Below are 21,596 nucleotides of genomic sequence, written 5' to 3'. Positions count from 1 at the left end.
TCATTCGTTAGAGTTGATAAGCTCTTTGGGATCCTGCAACAGAAGGTACTACAGAAGTACTTACAAAACTCAGGTTGACAGTCTGAAATACAGTTGAATTCTGCCATCTTGGAAGACTCAGCTAGTGATTCACTCCAGCAGCCAGCCCAGTTGAATTCTAGACTTGGGATGGAGGCACCAGGAATTGTTTCAAGCTCCAAGGAAGCAAAATATCTGGGAGCTGCCTGTTTTCTCCCTGCTCGCCTACCTGCTCCTTGCCAGTATCTCATGCCAGCAACTCAGCATGGAATCCTAATCAGGAAACAGCAAAACATTTTTCCATTATTTCTTAATTTTCTTAAGCCCTCAGGCGACTTAGTGTTGCAGGGTCCTAGGGGAACTCCCTCTTCTCTGCCATTCATTTTGTAGCCTTGCCTTTGCTTACAGCCATTCTGACAACCTGTGTGCCCCTTAGCCACATTAGTTTTTGCATTTGGCTCCTGCCATGTTTTTCCTACCTGCTTTATTTAAGAGAAATGAGGGATGCAGGGGTCACAGCACACAGCCCAGCATCATATCTGGAGCTAATCTCCAGGTAACCGGCATAAGTATGTTAGCTGAGTGTCATCCCACTGCTGCAGAGGACCCTGTGCAGCTGCAGAGTCCATATAACTGCATGTTTTGAATACCAATCATCATAATGGCAACAGTGTATTCAGTACACTTTGAGGAATTACCATCAACCAGATTGTTCCTTTATGCTTGCCTAGTCAATAAAATTTAAGTAGTAATTAATTCAAATACAATACTAGTCCATAAAAATTATAGGTAGGGAATACATCAGGATTCAAATTATCTGTGTATTCTCTGGCAAAGAAATATCTATAAAACCTAGAGCAAATTTACATATTAACCTGCTTTTGAGAAGCATAAGAAAGTTTAACCTTGCTTACAGGAAAATCACACTAAGAGACACCGAATAAAATCCTTGCTCTTCAAATCCACATTTTGGAAGATGTTAACAGGTTCCAGGTATACCTACTGCTCCTTAGAAACTTAAAATCACTTTTAAAACGCCATTCATGCCCAAATAAAAGAGTAATAGGTTATCATGTTGGAAATAAGGACTAAGTTGTACACAGTTTATCAGGTATTTTTTCTTTATTTGTCTATAAACATTAGTACACTTCCAGATTTCTGAACTGTTATGTCACAATTATATTGCATGCCTGCAAAAGTAAAAAATAAATATTTACAAAAATTATGTGCAAATGTTATGCATACCCTGTGATTGCATGATGAATTATTGAAGGATACTTTAACAAATATTACTCATTAAATGTTAATCTTGTTCATTTTAAAATACAAATAAATTTGAATTTAATGCTATCACAACATTAATGCTTTCAGAGACAGACTTTAATAGCCATATGGATATAAAACAAAGACTGGAATTCTGCAAAGAAATTATTACTTGTGAGTCCAGTCGAACTGCAAAGCATCTGTATCATATCTCCTATATGCTGTCCGTACTGGCATTTCACTAATAGTGGATATGTTACAAAAACATTGTTTTCAGCTTTGAGGTCTAGATTTGATCAACAATGTTGTTGCTTTGCATTATATTGATCATCAAAAGATTCTAAAACTAGGCGTAATAAAATCACATCAGTGATCAACGATGTTGAATTGCAATGTACATATTATAAAATCAAAAAATATATTGAACTAGGAGGCTTTCTTATCTATATATCATTAGAAAATATTTATATAACTGGAATACCTAGAAACCAGTGTTTCAATCTCCTGCATGTAATAGAAGGCCTTCCAAAAATCTTGCATCAAATAAGATGAACAGAAGAAACAACTGAAGCAAAAAAAAGGAAAGCAATAGGATGAAAATTGTTAGAATAAAAAATACAAAACTATGTGTAGACTTTCAGGCAGTGTAATAGATTCCCTGTCAGCTTTTCCAGATAGCCAAAGTGGGATCTGGGAACAGACTCCTGTGTAATGACTTCCCTGCACAAATCTGATCTTCAGATAATAGACAACATGAAGTGATTGGAGAAAGGTGAGAGAGTATTGCCCAAATTTTAATAATCTGTCCCATTTTTTCCTGAGACTTTAATTCAAACTTATTTCCTTGACATAGGAGGAAAGCTACATTTTCTCTTTTCAAAGGTTCATTTAGAAAAGCCATCTAGAAAACAAAAAAAAATTCTGATGTGATTAAAAAGACCAAGATGCAGAGTATGTTTCATAAATAGATTTTGAATAAAATGGTTGTTTTTCTACTTATTGTGTTTCTTCAAGAAAATTATTAAATCATAAAATTATAAAATTTCTCAGAGAAATAGACCATTCAGTATTGGGCTTCAGTTTCTCACTTTGATTTCCCCTTTGCCCAATTTGTGTCACTGTTCATGATGCGCAGATAGCAATTGTTTGATTAGATAACCTAGAAATAAGTAAAACTCTTACCTCTAGTCCCCATGGTAATACTCCACACTTCCTAAAGAGAATCTTCTCCTTATTAAATGCAAGTTCCCTCATTTGCTGAAGTTCACATTTCAAAAGCTCAAGACACCTCTTCACAGAGAAGCAGTAAAGAACTACCAAGACCTTGAGCCCTTGGGAACCTACACACAATACAAGAGATTTTTCTCCTCTCCCGTTCTTCTGCTCCTCAGGTATAATGTCTAAATGGAAGGCCTAGCATTCTTCTTTCTTTCCACAGGTCAGTGAATCTGTAATTATTTTTTGCACAGTGACATGACTTTACCATGAACAGGCTTTTTCAGGAGTTTTCTAGAGGGTGAGAGTTAATAAGCTATATCCCTTCATGGAAAAGGTATTGAACTTTCTGCTTTCTACACAGTGGCCCAGCTGTTACAAGAAGGATGAGGAAGTGCACTTTCCCGTACATTCAGAAAAAAAAAAATCTTTCAGCCCACCTGTTTGTTCGTATTAATATGGGCAAATAAGGCTAGAATTTTTCTTAGAGACAGAAGAGAATTGAAGCCTTTATTGAGACCTCTGAAATAGCTCTAAAAACTCACTATTAAATAGAAGGGAACAAAGAACATATAAAGCATGATGACACATTTTCTGATTGTATCTATTTTTAAAATAGGATCTAAAACTGCATTTAGGAGGAACCCCATTAATGTGTAGAAGGTATGCTTTAAAAACCTCAGCTCAAATCCATAACAGTGAGAGTTCAGTAATGGAGAATATAGTTGATGGATATGATCTGGCACTTTTGTAGTTCTGAATACAGGTCTAGGTCAGGATTTTAGAGTAAAAAGTGTGTATTTAAAGATATTAGAGCCCCTGTCTCAGCAAGCTCAATGGGTTTATATGAAAATAACTTTTGAGATGGGTGCCTAAAAATTTCTAAGTATTTTTCAAACCACAATATCTTTCTCTGGTCATATGAAAACATAACTGTGTTAGTGAAAAAATATTTCCAAAAAATGCTTTGTTCATGCACTTTTCCTAGCACAGTCATTTACATATTAATGGAGTAGTCTTGATGCCAAATGCAAAGTCACAGTTAGGTAGTAACATTGTCAGAGAAGGGCAATGCTTTCTCATGGATAATTACAATATTGTTGATATATCTTTTTTCCATTGCTCTATACAGGACTGAAAGATCATTTTATATAATCTAATCCTGGAATATCCTGGCAAGATTTCCCATCTTGTACTGCCTTGTCATGACTTTTTCCTTTTTTTTATTTAATTAATATACTATTCAGAGAACTTTTAAACCCATTCAGAACTCATATCTGCTTTAAAATATTAAAAAATACTCTTGCTGAATTAAAATTATTTCGGCTGTTTGATTTAATCGATTAAGATTAAGTGCATCATAACCCTGTACACAAAGATGCAATAGTCATAAATCACTAGACAGTCTAAATTAATTGCCACAGGTAGCACCCTGCCAATAGCACATATAATGACTTTTTTGTTGTACAGGGTGGAATATCAGAAAGTTGCTACTAGCATTAATGAGAGAAAGAAGAATGAGTATATATGATAAAATGTCTAGAATGTTTGCAACTGTTCCAAGCTGCCTTCCACTTGTGAACTACACTTTTCTAGGGTTTCATCTTCTATATCTATAGTTATCCCTCACATCAAGCATAACTTTATTCTCTTTCTGATTGAACTGTGTCGTGGTTTAGCGGCAGCTCAGCCCCACACAGCCGCTCGCTCACTCCCCCACCGGTAGATGGGGGAGAGAATCAGAAGGGTAATGCTCGTGGGTTGGGATAAGAACAGTTTAATAATTAAAATTAAAAGAAATAACAACAGAAATGCGATGTAAGGAGAACAACGAGAGGCGCGAAACTGGGGGGGGGGGGGGGGGGGGGGGGAATTAAACGCCGAAACAAACTGCCCGCAACACAGCTGCTCACCGCCTGCCGACCCAACGCTGCACCACCTCCCGAGCCGCAACTGCTCCCCTGCTCCCCCTTAATATACTGGTCATGGTGTCACATGGTATGGCATGAACATGCCATTGGCCAGTCGGGGTCAGCCGCCCCCACCATGGCCCCACTCGTCCCAGCCCCGCCCCCCGCCACGCAGCAGAGCTGGAAAGGTAGCCGACCCCCCACGGTGAGGAGGATTAACCCCTTCTCAGCCCAAACCAGCACAAACTGTCAATCCAATACCAATGAAACAATGTCTTCAGAGCCACAAACTGAAAAAGACAACTTTAGATAAACCCAGATCTATATGTTATTGATTCAGTAAAATGATCAGGAACAAAAGAAGGGACTTCTTTACTCTATAGAATAGTAGCAGGTTGAAGATATGACGCTGGAAAAGAAATGCATCAGTCAAAATGGAAATTAATGTTCCTAACAGAAAAACCTATTAATAAAACTCAACAAGCTCAGATTTATGGTGAATTGAAATAAGCTGTATTCTTCATCCCTCCTTCCCAAGCATCAGCTGACGTAGTACATGACTGTACCATGTGCAGTCACAGCTGTATGGCTTTTCAGTTCAAAGCAGGGCTCTATCCTGCCTTCCATTTCTTAACTAAAATCCTTTTGAAATCAATTTAAAGGTTTCTATCAACTCCACTATTGAATGGTCACATGGAATCTTGACTCACGGGAAACACAAACACTAAAAATTTCATAGGACTAGGATGTAAGATTCCAGCTCTTTATGATTTCAGTGAGATGGAAAAAAAACCTCATGCTTGCTACTTATTTCCACTTTCATACATCTTGCCGAGGATAGACCTGAAAGATTAGCTCTGGCTGGAGACAGATATTAAATAAGTTTCCATATATTCATAGAATCATAGCATCATAGCATCATTTTGATTGGAAAAGACCTTTAAGATCATCGAGTCCAGCCATTACCCTAACACTGCCAAGTCTACCACTGAACCATGTCCCTAAGCACCACACCTACACATCTTTTAAATACCTCCATGCATGGTGACTCAACCACTTCCCTGGGCAGCCTGTTCCAGTGCTTGACAACCCTTTTGGTGAAGAAATTTTTCCTAATATCCAGTCTAAACTTCCCCTGGTGCAGCTTGATGCCATTTCCCCTCAACCTATCACTTGTTACTTGGGAAAAGAGATTGAGCCCACCTCACTACAACCTCCTTTCAGGCAGTTGTAGAGAGTCATAAGGTCTCCCCTCAGCCTCCTCTTCTCCAGATTATCAACCCCAGTTCCCTCAACATCTCCTTATAAGACCTGCTCTCCAGACCCTTCACCAGCTTCATTGCCCTTCTCTGGACATGCTCCAGCACCTCAATATCCTTCTTGTAGTGAGGGGCACAAGACTGAACACAGTACTCAAGGTGCAGCCTCACCAGTGCTGAGTACAGGGGCATGATCACCTCCCTGCTCCTGCTGGCCACACTATTCCTGATACAAGCCAGGATGCTGTTGGCCCTCTTGGCCACCTGGGCACACTACTGGCTCATGTTCAGCTGGCTGTTGACCAACACCCCCAGGTCCTCCTTCGCTGGGCAGCTTTCCAGCCACTCTTCCCCAAGCCTGTAGCATTGCATGGGGTTTGTATGACCCAAGTGCAGGACCCAGCACTTGGCCTTGTTGAACCCCAAAAAATTGGCCTTGACCCATTGATCCAGCCTGTCCAGGCCCCTCTGTAGACCCTTCCTGCCCTCAAGCAGATCAACACTCTCACCCGACTTAGTGTCATTAGCAGTTTTGGTGTAATATTGCACCTTGATCTTCTCCTATTGCCTCCTCTCGTGTTTGTTATGACCATTAATGTATAGGACAAAAAAAAGAAATAGAATCACAGAATAACTTTCACTGAAAGGCATCTCAGAGAGGGATGTTCAAACTCCAACTCAAAGCAGAGGTAACTTTGACTTTAGATCAGAATACATCCATGGATGGAGGTTCTGCAACCTATATGGGCAAACTTATTAAACTTTTATATGCAAACTACAATTTCGAGAATTTTAAAGGATCTTTGGAAGTAGCAATGAAACTTTAACTACAGTCAAGAAAATAATAACTGGGCACTCCCTGAATCAGGAAGGAAAGAGGTTTGCCTTGACTTGTGCCCTTGCTAGCAGGTTCTGTTTCCCTGTCTTATTCAACCTAAAAGAAAGACAAATGTTTCACATTTGATTAGTTGCTGGAAACAACACACACATATATGTCATATATATACATATATACTTTTTCCTATCCCTACAGTCACCATTCAGTAAAACAATTATGTATGTGCCTCTTATTACTCATTTCCTTCAAAAATGGCTTGCATTTGATGTGTTGTGTTGAACTGAGATGGAGTTAAAGAAGTATCTGTGTGTTTTAGGGGGAAGTTGGTAGAAAATATTGTTGGAAGACAGAGATACGAACTCCAGGACCAAAACAGGCTTATTGGGAAAGATTTATTTAATATTTTCTTTAAAAGTAAGAAAGACCTTTGCTAAATGGTGATAAGAGGTTACCAAATAATGACAATGCTTTTACAACCCCTCTGCTTTCAGCTTGGGGAGATACAAACAAACACTAACCAATGCAATATTTTGGAGAAGCTGTTCCATATTTTTATTTGCTTATCATAATTGCATATTACAGCTAACTGAAAACTTATCCAAGATGTAAATGTAGCACTTTGAATTATTATTTTATCATTAATCGCAGCTATTATGACTACTTGTTTAACTGTAAAAAGCAATCTTTGTGATTTTTTTCTCAAAATGAAATTTATTTCTAAACTCCACATTTTTACACAGGTGTGTGGTCCTGATTAAAGTGTAGATGAGAGAAAGGAGTTCTTCTTACCTTAAAATATGTAGTTCAGCATATACAGTTACAAAACTTTTTCTTTACATGTGCAGAATCTGAACACCGTCTCAAAAGAGACATTGCAAACATAGAAGGACAAGAATTATTGACAGGTATAATTAATGTTCTGGGTAAACTACTGTATGAGAAATCACTGTGAGGATTAAAGACAGCATTTTCAAAACTGTAAGGTTATACATATATAAGTAATATTTGCATTTATAAATTATTAAATATTCATATTGCAGGCACAGGAACTCTGAAGGAGACCTGTAGACAGATGATCCCAGAACTTTTTCGTTCTCATATCTTAGAAATCTGCACAATATGTTGCAGTAGCTTGTACTTCTTTCCTGCTTTCACCAGTAACCGAAGGGTTAAAAAATGGAGATGGGGGAACTTAATGCAGAACTTGTGACATCCTAAATTTACTATTAAATGCTAATACAGAATAACCTTCCTCTCTGACTGTTTTTTAAAAGGAAACTATTAGTATTCTTAGTGCAATGTAAATACTCCAAGGCATGATAGTGTCCTAGGTTGTGAATCCACATCTGACAAAATGAGGGAATCCTCATCTTTATAGGACAGATATAAGCTTTAGTATTGAGTCAGAAGTTGCAGGCATTAACTCCAAAAGTCTCAAAGACAGCAAGACTGAAAAAAACTTACGTAGTTATTTCCTAGATGTGTGAGACTAAGGAAGGGAAGGACTCTTTCTATGACCTATGTTATTTTTAACTCTCATTTTGCTTCCATTCTATATTGTAGAACTTCTTTCCTTATCACTAGACAGATTTCAATCCCTGGGAAAAACATGGGGCAAGTCCTCTTGAAGGCCATTTCAGGGCCCTGAAGGAGTAACAAATGATAGGGAACAATGTGACTCTGGCAGCTTTAAACACCAACAGCATTCTGGGCAATGTTAACAGAAGCATAATCAGTAGGAGAGGTGAAATTATTCTGCTTTACTCTGTGGTTTTTAGACCACATCCAGAGAGTTGCATCCAGTTTTCGGACCCCAATACAGGAAGAGGTTGATCAGCTGGATCGGGTTGAGCAGAGCACTTTTACCCTGCGAGGAAGAGCTGAGGGAGCTGGGCTTGTTCGGTCTGGAAAAGGATCACTGCAGGAAATCTAACAGGAGCTCCCCAGCGCCTATGAGGGGGTTACTGAGAGGGTGAAGCCAGACTCTTTACTAAGGTGCACAGCAGAACAATGAGACAATGGTCATAAATTGATATGGGAAAGGTTACAACTGGATATAAGAAAAAAATTAATTATGAGGGTAATAACTGAAAATGGTTGCCCAAGAAGTTGTAGGTTCTCTGTCTTCAAAGGTTTTCAAATCCAACCATACAAAGTTCTGAGGCATCTGGTCCAAATTCAGTGTTGACTCTACTTTGAGCATGACTTTGGATTAGAGGTATCCCAAAGTCCTTCCCAATCTGAGTGATTCAGCAATTCCATAACTTTAATGGCAGCAGCCACTAGGAGAGTCCAGAAGCTGTGATAGACCAAATATTTAAGAAACTCATAGCTTCTAAGGAGTCATGCAGTGCATGTGGATAGCCCAGTGATGTTCAGGTTTTGGCTTCCTTCTCTGAGAGAGAACTGTTCCTCCAGCAAAGAGCAGGCAATTAATCCCATGATGGGATTTGACATTTTCCCAGCTAAATCAGAATGCAAATCACATCCATTGTAAGTGTCATTTGTTGCAGAGCTAGTACATTAAAGCTGGCTGTCCTGCTCTACTCTTAAGTCTCAGTGTTGTATTTTTCCTAGAAAGATGCCAAATTGATAAAAATCTGATTTTTCAGCACAGCTGTTCCAATTGAATTCTCATTGCTACAACCACATTAGGAAACAAAGGAGGTAAAATGGTTGGAAAATATTTTCTTTCCTACTTAATATCCAGATTGTTGGTGTGAAGGTCTCTAGTCTTTGTCTTGGCTTCCACTTGCAAACTGGGCATTGACATCTGCTAATCGCTAGCTTCTAAGGGAATTGAGTTTAAAACATACTGTATATACAGTGCCAAATTCACTGTGTGTCACAAAAGCGAGATTGTTTTCTTCCTCCTGTTTTGTATTTACAGCTAAAGCAAATTGGAAGGAAACTGGTGACTATCATGAACTGGAGAATAAGAACAACAATAGATATAATCAAATAACACTCCACTAATGGATCCAGTTGCAAAAAAAATGATTTAGCAGCTGCTGTCTCAGAGCATCTCCATAAGCCTCTTTTGATCCACAACTTTGGACTGTATATATAATAAGAAAGCTGTAAAAAACAAGCTTTATTAAAACTGTACTACATCCAGAATCCTCCAGCCAAAGGCACAAAGAAAGTACACCAGGGGCAGCTTGAACATGAGTATCCTGAAGCTACTTGTGGTATATTGAAGAACTGTGCATCAGGGTGCAGTGGGGTTCCTGGGAGTTAAATGAAAGATAAACTGCAAAGGATCCTTTATCTGCCAAGACCTGAGTTCAGCTTCCTGAGTTTTTCTTACAACAGCACAGCTGATGACATCACTAGACCCCAAACTAGAGCAGTGTGATTTTTCCTAGAATCTGGCCTCTACTGTGAGAAAATGAGGCAAACAGGCAGAAACTCCTGACTTCTAGTCACTGCTCTCTACACTTTGTGAATTTAGATTTGGTTCCCCTTTCTGTCTTTAAATCAGAGGAGAAGGCAATAGCTGACCCTGCAGAGGTGCTCTTGTGGTTAGTTAAAAGTGGAGCAAAAGTGAAGATCTTTGTGAATGCCAAAAGCATGATTATTCTCCCACCCACACAAAAGTTAATCTGAAGTCACTGGAGTCTCTGGTGTCAAACTGCTATAAGCAATAGAAGTATCAAACTGTAACAGTTGTTATTGCCTTTAGTATATGGGAGGTTACAGACAGCTGCAGTTTGCTTACTGCAATTTTTTGTTTTACTCATTTGAATGTACTTTTTCACTGGAGTGTTTTGCCAAATGCAGCAGAGGCCTTCAATCCTTAAATGCTCTTTCAGTCTAATGCTGGTGCACTAAAAAAGGGAAAAGTGTCTCCTCAGAAGCCCTGCTCTGTTTTGAAGACAGCATACCTACTCCTTTACCTGTCTGAGTCAGTCCTTCTTCTTACTCTTGAGTCAGCCAGCATGCTAACAGGACTTCTCTGCTTCTCATGTGGGCAGATAATGTTTGTGTTTGCCCTAGAAGTGGCTCTGTGAGCACAGGGAGTAGAATAAAACTCACCTAGTTAGGCACTGCCAAAATGTAGGGCACCTTTTTCTGGGGAGAGTGCGATCCAACATCATGGCAAAAATTTTCCTGTACAAGGCAAAGAAAGAAGTAACACTGTTCCATGAGTAGGAAAGAGCATATTAGTGAGTTTTCCTTTCTTCATTGACCTGTTGAGAATCTAGGAACCCACAACAGGGAAAACAGCCTATTTCATGTTTCTGTCAGTGACCTGTACTCTCGCAACTATGACAGAACGATAAGGCACTTCCATCTGCTCTGGATCTCTTGAGAAATGGGAGAGGCTGCCTCTCCCTTCCCCTGGGCCAGAACAATTAGTGGGATAAGAAAGGAGGATTCTTATAACTATTTCTAGGAAAACAATGAGATTCTGAGTTGCTGATTTCTTAAACTCTAGGTGAATGTTTTATGTCTGTTCACAGACCATTGGGCAGAATTATGTATTCTTTACATTTATCAGTTAAATTTACATAAGAATATGGTGTTTTGTCAACATCTAGGGGTCACTTTTAACCAACACACCCACTTGTCTGCTTTTATTAGGGCATCCCTGCCTACCTTAGCAATGTTGTTCACGCTGAAGAGGATATGAAGCAGGCAAAGAGGACAGAAACCTCAGTGTGATGGACACCCTCAGGGCCAGTGCCCAGAGAGCACCAGCAGGCCTTACTGGCCTTGACCAGCCTCACCTGGGACCCCCATCCACCCCCTGCCCATAGGCTAAGGAGCTGCATGTCAGCCTAGCCCCAGGCCATCAGTCCTGGCCTGGGCTGTCACAGGTGTGCCTGTCCTGTGCCTGTCCTCAGCCTTGTCTCTGGTCTGGTTTCCTGGGTGATCCTTGGAGCTATGTTGGAGGTACCTTGTCTCTGACACCATTGCCAGAGGGACGTCAGACTACACTGTGTGTTACCTCCAGCATGGCTCTAGTCCCATATCCTTTTGACACCAGCGGGGCTCATGGAGGGGGGCAGGACCTGGCGCTGCCAGGGGTTGTTAGTGAGCCTTGTTACCAGGCCCTGTCTCAGCCCCTGAGAGGATGTTCAGCCCCTGCAGGACTGTGCCCCATCAGTGAGGGCACAGACTACATGGGGTCACCCGCAGCTCCTGGCTTGTCTCCCTCATGGTGCAGCCACACCTTGCAGTACCATGACACTCAATGAGGAATGAAACCTTTCTCTTCTAAATTTAATCCTAGATCCCAACTTTAATTTAAACAAATTTTAAAATAACATTAGGTAGACAAGAATGGATTATTTCCTTCAGTTGTTACTTATTCTGTCATTGTATCTCATTTAGTTTATGTTCAGTCTTGATTAATTAGATATTTCAGAGAAAAGTGGGTCTGCTGAGTCAAAAGCTGGTTATAATAACAGTGTAACCGTGATGTTTTATATTACGCCATCTATTCCTCTTGCCTCAAAAAAAAAAAACCCAAAAGAAATTATCACTTTTAGTATTTCAGTTCATCAGCATTGCATACATCACTGACATCACTTAGGTCTGATTTAGAGTCACGAGGCTTCACTTTCCATAGTGCCCTCAGCTTTGATCCCTTGTTATGGCCAGGCGCATTTTTCCTCATTAAATAGGAGGTATCTTCTACACTTTGTTAAATTAATGATATAAGATTCCTCTGTGTAATATATTAATGTAGATTATCCTGTACTAAAACGATCCATAAGAAAGCAGGTACAGAGCAATCATTTTCTCTATGAAAATGGCAATAAATGGCAATAAAATATTGAGTGATATCACTAGTTCTGCTATTGGTAAAAGCAAACTTTGCAAAACCATGGCATTACTTTCATTACCTGCTTATTCATTTTCAAATTTCACATGCCAAAAAAATCTTCTATTTCACCAACATTTCAACAATAAAAGAAAAAAATCCCAGTTAATTCATGTTTATTTATATTTTTTGATCTCATATTTTACATTCAGTGAATATGTAGTTATTATGTTTATTTCCCTTCTTTAAGAAAGCAAATAGCTAAAGAGTGAAAAAAACCAGTTAATCTTTTGTATATGTCTTGAGGATAAAACTTATTAAGAGTTAAGTAAGTTTAGTCTGTTCAACTCTGATACACTTGTAAAAGCAGTGACCTATTAAGAAACTAATCCTGGTAATACTATGATTTATGGAAAAATCCTCTAAAATTTAATTCACAAAATAGATATTTTCCCAAAATTTTAACCATTTAATAAATGAGTACAATATTATCCCAATTATCAAGGTCTGTCAATACTTAAAATGCTGAACATTGGCTATAATTCTTTGTGAAATTCTATGATCTTTTAAAACATATTCTGAGATGCAATCTAGTTTTTCTGCTAACTTTCGTGAGAGCAGATACTGACACTTCATTAAAATTCCATGTAACCTACTGCTGGCTTCATTCTATTAAATCTCATAGGACTTCTCCGTAAAGGTTTTGTCATATCTTGTTAGGACCCACTATGTGATAAAGAAGAGTCTAGTGTTCCCACTTGTTCATATGTGCCTACTGGAGATGAACTGATGGTGTCAACTTGTACTGTAGTTGTGGGTAAATGTAAGATATTGTTTGTTGGTTTTGCAGTGGAAGTCTTGACTTTGAAACTCAATTTATCTGATGTACAAATTCTATAGTCAATTTCAGCTTTGAAATAACTTTTTTTGCAGAATAGTTTTTTGCAGTAGTATAAATGAACGGGGTGGCTGGAAGAATTGCATATTTTGCATTACAGAAAGAAGATATTATTATGCATTTCCTAAAGCAGTCCTCCATAGACATGATAGTGTGGATTATGTTGTATATGCATTTCTCTCCGCTCCCCCCAGTGGAGAGAACTAAACTTTGTGCTTATTAGAATAACCTTTTAATGGGAAGATGTGTATCAGTACTGACAAGCAACAAGCAGAATTTTTGGCAGGCTAAATACATAATCTACTGTTCTTGTAGCTAAAAAAATAGTTTTTTTTTAAAATCCTCCTCTTTACACAGCATCAATTACTACATTTAGATAATTTTTTGCATTAGTCAAACTGAAATAATCAGATCTAATGGCCCATCTGTTCTTAAGTCAAAAATAGCACTTTCCACCAAAAATATGCATTAATACATGATATAAAAATGTCTACATTTAATTTAACTTGTAGGTGAGAAAATATGTTTCAGCAGCAAGGCAGATGAGCTCCATCCTTCAATTTATGTCAATTTAACTATTTTTTGCATTAATAATGGGGGATTTTTTTCTTGTAATTGTATCTTTTCTTTAAGAATAATGATCCAAATGGGGTTTTTAGCCATTGAGCTAAGATTTCTTCCTTATTGATCTCCAGCAGCTATACTGACAACAGAGGGAGTTTTGCCAATAGCTACACCAGTTCCAGGGTTTCACTTATAAGCTATAACTAAACTACCTGTAATCTTCAACCAAGAAAATGTTGATTCTACTTCTGTCATCCATTTCCATATCTTCATTTAACTTATTTTGTTTAGTGGGTTCACAGAAAACCAACCATTTGCTTTCTTGATATGAAGTTTTCAAAGTTACCCTGTAAGAAATCTTTGATTATAACAGGATAACTCTACTCGTGCTCTACACTAGACATATTTCATATAATAACATAATTTCTATAGTTATACAATTTTAATTCTTTAAGCCTCTGGCACTGGCTGAATTTGATTTCTAAATTCATAACAGTCCATTAAGATATTCCAGTGATTTTTTCCCTGCATCATATCATAACTTTGTTTTCTTCTTACTGAAAGAGAAAAATAAAATTCCAAACCTATGTATAAAAACAACAGCAAAAAAAAGTGCAATGCTATGAAACTGTTATATCAGGGTTGCCCATTATGAAATTTGAATTGGAAACTACTACTGAAAGTAAGAACAAGTTGACTAGAATGGGTGCTAATTTGCAGGGGAGGAGGGTAGACCTTTTCTTACAGCCATGCTGCATTTGTTGATGGTGAAGGAGGGTTAAGTCTGCTTCCACTTTTCCCTATAAACCTACAGCAAGTGAGAACGATGTCCTAAGAATGTATCTTTGCTTGAGAAAAGCTACCCAGAAGCACATTGCCTATGTACTTCTTACCCATATTGTCCTGTACCACTTTGCTCAATACTGTAATCTAAGTTTTCCCTCTCATTTTTTATCTTCTTGCATTAGCTAAACCTGACTTAGAGCTTATGGATATTAGCAAACGCTAGTGATTTTATTCAATGGATGTACACGAGACATTCAAACCCAACTACACCATCCTGTTTTGACATTCAAGGAATTATAGTCCTCAGAAACTGTTCACACCTGTAAGCTTGTAACAGTTAGTTACTGGTGATTAAGGTGATAAAAGAACAATGTACCAAAGGTATTTAATTGAAATGGTATTGGGGAATGTTCTGAGAATTGGAATTCACAGAATTGCATTGGAACTTGATAATACAAACTGTTAAACAGTTATAACAGTCCCTTCAACAGTTTTGAGCCAGGCCAACTGGTGCTGTCCGAAATAATTTCAAAGTACAGTGTTGGAGTTAGCATAGGCCAAGGACCATTCTTACTCTGGATGCAGCTGTCCTCTTTTGGAGGGAAAAAGAGTTTAACTGTTTGGCCATGAGCTCTCTGGTGCCAGCTGAGTTTAATGCCAAAGAGCAGTTCCAGGCACATTTATTAGCATAGCTATAGCCAAAATAATCCAAGTATTGTACATTTTGGCTACTTGTTCCCATTCTCTTCCAGCCCACCGCTCACACTTTTAGTGCTCTGGAAGCAAGCAAAGGAGGTAGTATAAACTGGTTTCAATCCAAAGAGCAACACATCAACTTATACCTAAAATAAGCAACAGATTCTCCTTCTAAAGCAATTAACATGGTGGAGTAATAGATTTAAATTAATGTGCATCAGGCTTTCAACTGAAGCATTTCAGTGGAAGCATTTCTGGACTCTGAGGTCATCAAGGTCCTCCCAGAATTTTGTCTTGAGATCGTCAGGGTACTCCTCAGAATCCCTTGAGAAACATCAGGGTGCCTACTGCTGTCAGGAAAGGATAGCTACCTGAGTCCATGACTTCCAGCAAGCTCTAGCAGCTGTGAAAAAGCTCTGTCAGCTTTTTTTTCCCAGCTGACTCCTGATTAGGGAGGATCAAGCACCCTTTCAGCAGGTGCTAGAGAGAGTTTTACAGAAGTGCTGGCTTAGGATAGAGCTTCCAGAGGTGGAAGCAGATAACAGAGGTGGCAGTTTTTGCAGAATGGAGACAGGACCTTTATTGAGGACAACATACCTGGGCTCAGTGGTGGTGACATGCCACAGCGCACAGTTCCAGCAGCTGCCGGAGCACCTATCTCTGTAACATCAGAGTTATGGCCCAGATGGAGGACACATTGGAGGACACAGACCTGCAGGCTTGGGGCTGCAGGGGTGCCTACGGCCTCTCACTGAGGCTGGGGTCAGGGGGCAAGGTGAGCTCCTTGTTTGCAGGAGGTTTACTCTGATGGATGGTCTGTGTTGTCAAGGAAAGGAGTTGCAGGACGAGATAGGCAGACTTCACAGCACCAGACATGAGAAAGACGTTCACTGGATCTTCTCCAAAACCCTGCAGATACAAGAGCCTGAAAACCCAACTGGCAGAGGCAAAGGCAGAATCTGTACATATCTGGATGGGAAATGAAGACTTCCATGATGACCAAAGCTGCAAGCTTGTGACTTCTGGCACCAAAAGAAGAGCTCCTGTTCCCCCTGAAAATCTGCAACTACAGAGCAGGTCAGTGCCCTTGTAAGAGATGAGAGTCTGGGAGTGCTGTCAAACAAAACACCCAAGCTGGGTGAGCCTGAGCAGCAGGAGGAAGTAGTAGTAGCTCACATCTGCTAAGCTTACCTCTCCCCTAGGGAGATTTGCTGTTTATTATTACTTAGATCCAGGACCTAGGGGAGAAGCTGCTGAGGCTGAATAGTTCTCCTACTACCACCCCCTCCTGCTCTTCCATGTGTGCACTGATACTTCCAGGAGGCACCTGGAGTATATCAAGTGTGACTATATGACTGGGAGCAAGAGCCAAGAGCATGGAAGCCCAGGTGGTTTTCTCCTTGATGCTTCTAGTGAGGGGAAAAGACTTTAGGAAGACTGGATGGATCCCACAGTCAACACCTGGTTACACACTGGAAGTGGACAACAGAGATTTGGCTTTTACAACTATGGAACCATTTTGAAGGACCATGGTGGAAAGACACAGGATCCATCTGACAAAGTAGTACAGAAGCACTTTTGCAAAAAGGCTGACCAGGCTGATGAGAAATGCTTTAAGCTAGGGACAATAAGGAAGGAAAACAACAGCCAATAGTAAACTGAGGAAGTGGTAGATCAGGCTGGGAAGCAAAGAGTACAGGGTAATTTCGAGGGGAGAGGCCTCATGATCAGTATTGCTGCAGTGATAACACAGCAGGGGCAAGCAAACCAGGAGGTATATGGAGTACATTGATGACAACTTCCTAACACAGGTGACTGACAAGAAATATCTCTGCTGGAGCTGGGACTTACAAACAAGGAAGGACTAGCTGGGGATTGAAGTGTGGTAGCTGGGGAACTAGCTGGGGTGGGGTCAAGTGTGGTAGCAGTAACCATGAGATGGATCACAGGAGGAAGGAGCGAGGCAAAAAGGAGGATCACAACCTGGACTTCAAAAGAGCATGTCATTAGCCCGTTCAGGCATATGCTTAGGAGAACCCCACAGGATATGGTCCTGGAGAGAAGTGGGGTCCAGCAGAGCTGGTTGATTTTTCAAGAATCAGCTCCTCCAAACTCAAGAACAGTCCATCCCCATGTGCAGAAAAGCAAGCAAGGATGGCAGGAAGCTTCAATGGGTAAACAAGAAGTTACTGAAAAACATAAAAATGAAGCACATAAGAGGTGGGAGCAGGGTCAGGTGACTCAGAAAGGATATAGGGATATTTTCCAAGCATGTCAGGAAAGGATTAGGGAAGTCAAAACCCATCTGGAGATTTTCCTGGTAAGGGATATGAGGGGCAATAAGAAGGGCTTCAACAGCTGCATCACCAACAAAAGAAAGCCAAGGGAAAATGTGGAACCACTGCTGAATGGGACACAGGACCAGATGAAAAAGGACATGGAAAAAGCCAAAGAACTCTGTGTCTTTTTTCCTCAGTTTTTATTGGTAAAGCTAGCGGTCCCTACAATCAGTAGAAAAGTCTGAAGCAAGGAAGACTCCTTGGTGGAGAAAAATCAGATAAGGGAACACTTTAAAAATCCTGGATGAGTACTGAGAAAGCTGGCCAATGTCATTGTGAGGCCACTCTTGATGATATTCCCAGAACACCCTCCTAAGAAAGTTGATGAAATATAAGCTATATAAGGAGACAGTGAGGAGGACTGAAAACAACATGAAGAGCCAGATTCTTCTCAGTGGGGCCCAGTGATAGCACAAGAGGCAATGGACACAAACCGAAATACAGGAAACTATTTTTCTGCCACTGTACCAAGTAATATCCATGGAAGAGCAATTATTAATGTATTCATTATATTTTTCCTACTTAAAGAGTGAACACACATCAATGGCAAGAGTATATTGGTATCTGTTAATGTTAGCTCATTGACATATTCATTTTTCTGCTGCTGAAAACCTTATCCTAATGATGGGTGAACATCAAAAGAAGTTCAATATTGTAAGCAGTATTGATAAATGTGTGGTAGCTTAGACAGTTTAACTTAAGTAATTTCTTTTTTGTACAACACCATGCAACCAATAGTTGTCTATTTCATGACCTTTCCCTTTGTTTTTAATGCATGCATTCACCATCTCTGAAGCCCAATGTTTCTTTAAATCTTTCCTGTCAACTTATTTTTATTTACTTCTTTCTGGATCAGCTTGGAGATCATTACTCTGTCCACCATGTTACAGCATATGAAACAGAAGGTTGTAGTGTTTGTTCTTGCACAGGAAGGTGTTGTGGGAACTAGATTATTACATCATGAGTTGTTCAGCGGCCAGTCACTGACTCTGCAAATTGGTTTAGGTGCTTATTTTTATGTAGACATGCGACCTATGTCTCCGTGCAAAATTACTTAGTTTCCCTTAGATGTCCCTTACATATGTTCATTATTACATTACTGATAACCAGCAATTTCTTAAAGAACCATTGGTAGTAGTTAATCTGATTGTCTGACCAACAGTATTGGTTATTCATTTTCATTTTATGTTTGCAAATAAATAAATAAAAATGCAATAATGAAACTTCACCAGATATAAAATCATATGCACCAGGGGAACAAAAAAGACTTGCTTCTTTCTGATATTGTACAGAGGAACTGAAGACTAATCTTTAAGCACTGATCTCCCCATTAATAAATGATGAAACCCCTGTCTATAGAGAAATCCATTATTATTAAACATAATATTCAAACTGAAGATATTGGAAATTAGTTCCCTTCATTAAATGAAGAGAAGAAATAAAATTTTATGTCTTCTTAGTATTAACCTAATCATAAGTTATACTTTTTTCCCTTTCTATTCAGTTACATCATTCTTATTTTCTTTAATATTCAATTTCTGTATTATTCATGGTAAACGGAGAATTTCCTTTCAATGTGTTTATTGTTATATCTTTCACTATTTTGTACCTGCACCTGTTTTAATAACAAAGAATTAAAATTGTGTAACTTTTACTCTTTACAATATTTTGATTGACAACTTCAGTATTTATGTTTGATTAATACATTGACAGGAAAAAAGGATGGGATTTTTAACCGAAACCATTATGCATAGGTCAGAGATCAGAAAACACATAGAGGCAAACCAAGACTTTATTATAATTAATGAATTATTCCTCCTTTTGCACTCTTCTTTTTTCCTAGCAACATGTGTCAAATAGCATGAAAGCAGCAAAATTTGTTATTCTGTCTCTGATTTATTGTCCTGGTTTCAGCTGGGACAGAGTTAAATTTCTTCGCAGTAGCTATTATGGGGCTGTGTTTTGGAGTTTTGCTGGAAACAGTGGTGATAATGTGGAGATGTTTTAGTTGTTGCTAAGTCGCGCTTACACTGGTCAAGGACTTTTTCAGCTCCCCGTGCTCTGCCGGGTGCACGAGAAGCTGGGAGGGGTCACAGCTGGGACAGCTGACCCAAACTGACCAATGGGATATCCCACACCATATGATGTCACACTCAGTATATAAAGCTGGGGAAGAAGAAGGAAGGGGGGACATTGGGAGTGATGGCGTTTGTCTTCCCAAGTAACCATTATGCGTGATGGAGCCCTGCTTTCCTGGAGATGGCTGAACACCTGCCTGCCCATGGGAAGGAGTGAATGAATTCCTTGTTTTGCTTTGCTTCTATTCAGTTCATCCTGGGAAGGGGTGGAGAAAAGCACCTTTAAGTCCATACTGAGATAGAACAGTTTGTTGTAATGAATTTACCATATAATAATTTGAAACCACAGGAAAAATTGTCTAGAGGATGAATAAATTCCTTGAATGGGAAGTTCTTGCACATTTAAACTAAGGACAAATGTTTTAAAAGGGAAATTTTCTGTATTTCCTGGCCTACAAATAAATCACTGGTAAAACTAAAGTCATTATTTTGTAATCTCTACTTTAAAGACTTGTATTTTTCATTAATCTTCTTTGTGGTCCTGCAACAGTAACATGTAAAAGTCTCTTCCTTTTAAAGGGGAAAATAATAACCAAAATGCTAATGCCACTCTCCTGTTCAAACTGTCATAATCAGCCCACTCCTATTGTGCAAATCTAACTTCTATGGGAATAGAGTTGTCAAATGAGAAAGTTATTACAGAATACTCACATAAAAAAAAACTTTGAAAAGAAACTTTCTATGCACGCAGTAGAAATCACAAGTTATCTAACATATAAATCAGCTTTCATCAGCTCTAATCAAGATGATTCATTCCTGATGTAAACTAAAATTGTAACTCCAGTGCTTGATGAATGTGATCACTCAGTGTGTAATGAAGTCAAGCTTCTCTGAGCTTCAGTTTTTAAGTGGTATTTCTAATACTTTTGTTCATAAATCTAAAACATTTCTTAAAGCATATTTGGCTGCTGGGTTTTTTATTCAAGGAGAAAAATGTTACCAAATTATATATATTTAGTATGCCTCCAGTAAACTAAAGGATCTTGAAAAACAACTGCATATACAACCTACTACAAAGAAGCCTGGGGTGATTTATCAAAAAGTTTTTTCAGGAGATGAAAATGCTGAACTACAGAGGTACAACACAAGCAGGAAGAAAGCAGTGCATAGTCAGAACATCACACTAAACAGAGAGGAGCAGGCTGTGTGAACACCAGAGTATCACACATTTCTTGTGATGAATGAGTTTCTTTCAGCATGGAAACCTAACTGTAGAGTTATAGTGTAATTTAGACTGGAAGGGGTATCTACATCTTCTGTTCCAACCCACCACCTGCAGGGCCAACTTAGATCAGATTGCTCAGGGCTTGACCAGGAAAGTTTTGAATATTTCCAACAGTGGAGCCTCCACTGCTCTGAGCCCCTGTTGCAGTGTCTGACCACACTCACAGTGATTTTTTTTTTTTATATATATCTTATTTAAATGTTCCTTGTAGCAAGGTGTGTTTGTTAACTGCCATCCTGCTCCTGCCTACCTCTATGCAAAGTCTGGCTCTGTCTTCTGTAGGCCTTCCCATTAGGTAGTTGTAGACAGCAATAAAATCCCCCTGAGCTGCCTCATCTCTAGGCTGAACAAACCCTGTTCCCTGAGCCTCTCCCAGTACGCCATGTGCTCCAGCCCCATGACCACCTTGGTGGCTCTTCACTTGATTCAAACCAGTGTGCCAATGTCTTTTTTTGTACCAGAGAGTCCAAACCTGGACACAGTGCTCCAGATGTGATCTCACAAGTGACACATTTGAAGCACAGTTTCAAAATACTGAAAAAGAAACTCAGTGCAATTTAAACTTTCTCAGAAAAGTCTTTGTTTAAGCCTAAGAAATCCCCATTAAAAAAGAACAGATTGCAGCTACCCAAAATAAACCACACAGTGTCATCATTTTGAAAAATTATTTTGAA

Source organism: Phalacrocorax carbo, chromosome 2 (assembly GCF_963921805.1).
Source record: "Phalacrocorax carbo chromosome 2, bPhaCar2.1, whole genome shotgun sequence".
Classification (NCBI taxonomy): domain Eukaryota; kingdom Metazoa; phylum Chordata; class Aves; order Suliformes; family Phalacrocoracidae; genus Phalacrocorax; species Phalacrocorax carbo.
This window is presented reverse-complemented; position numbering follows the sequence as displayed.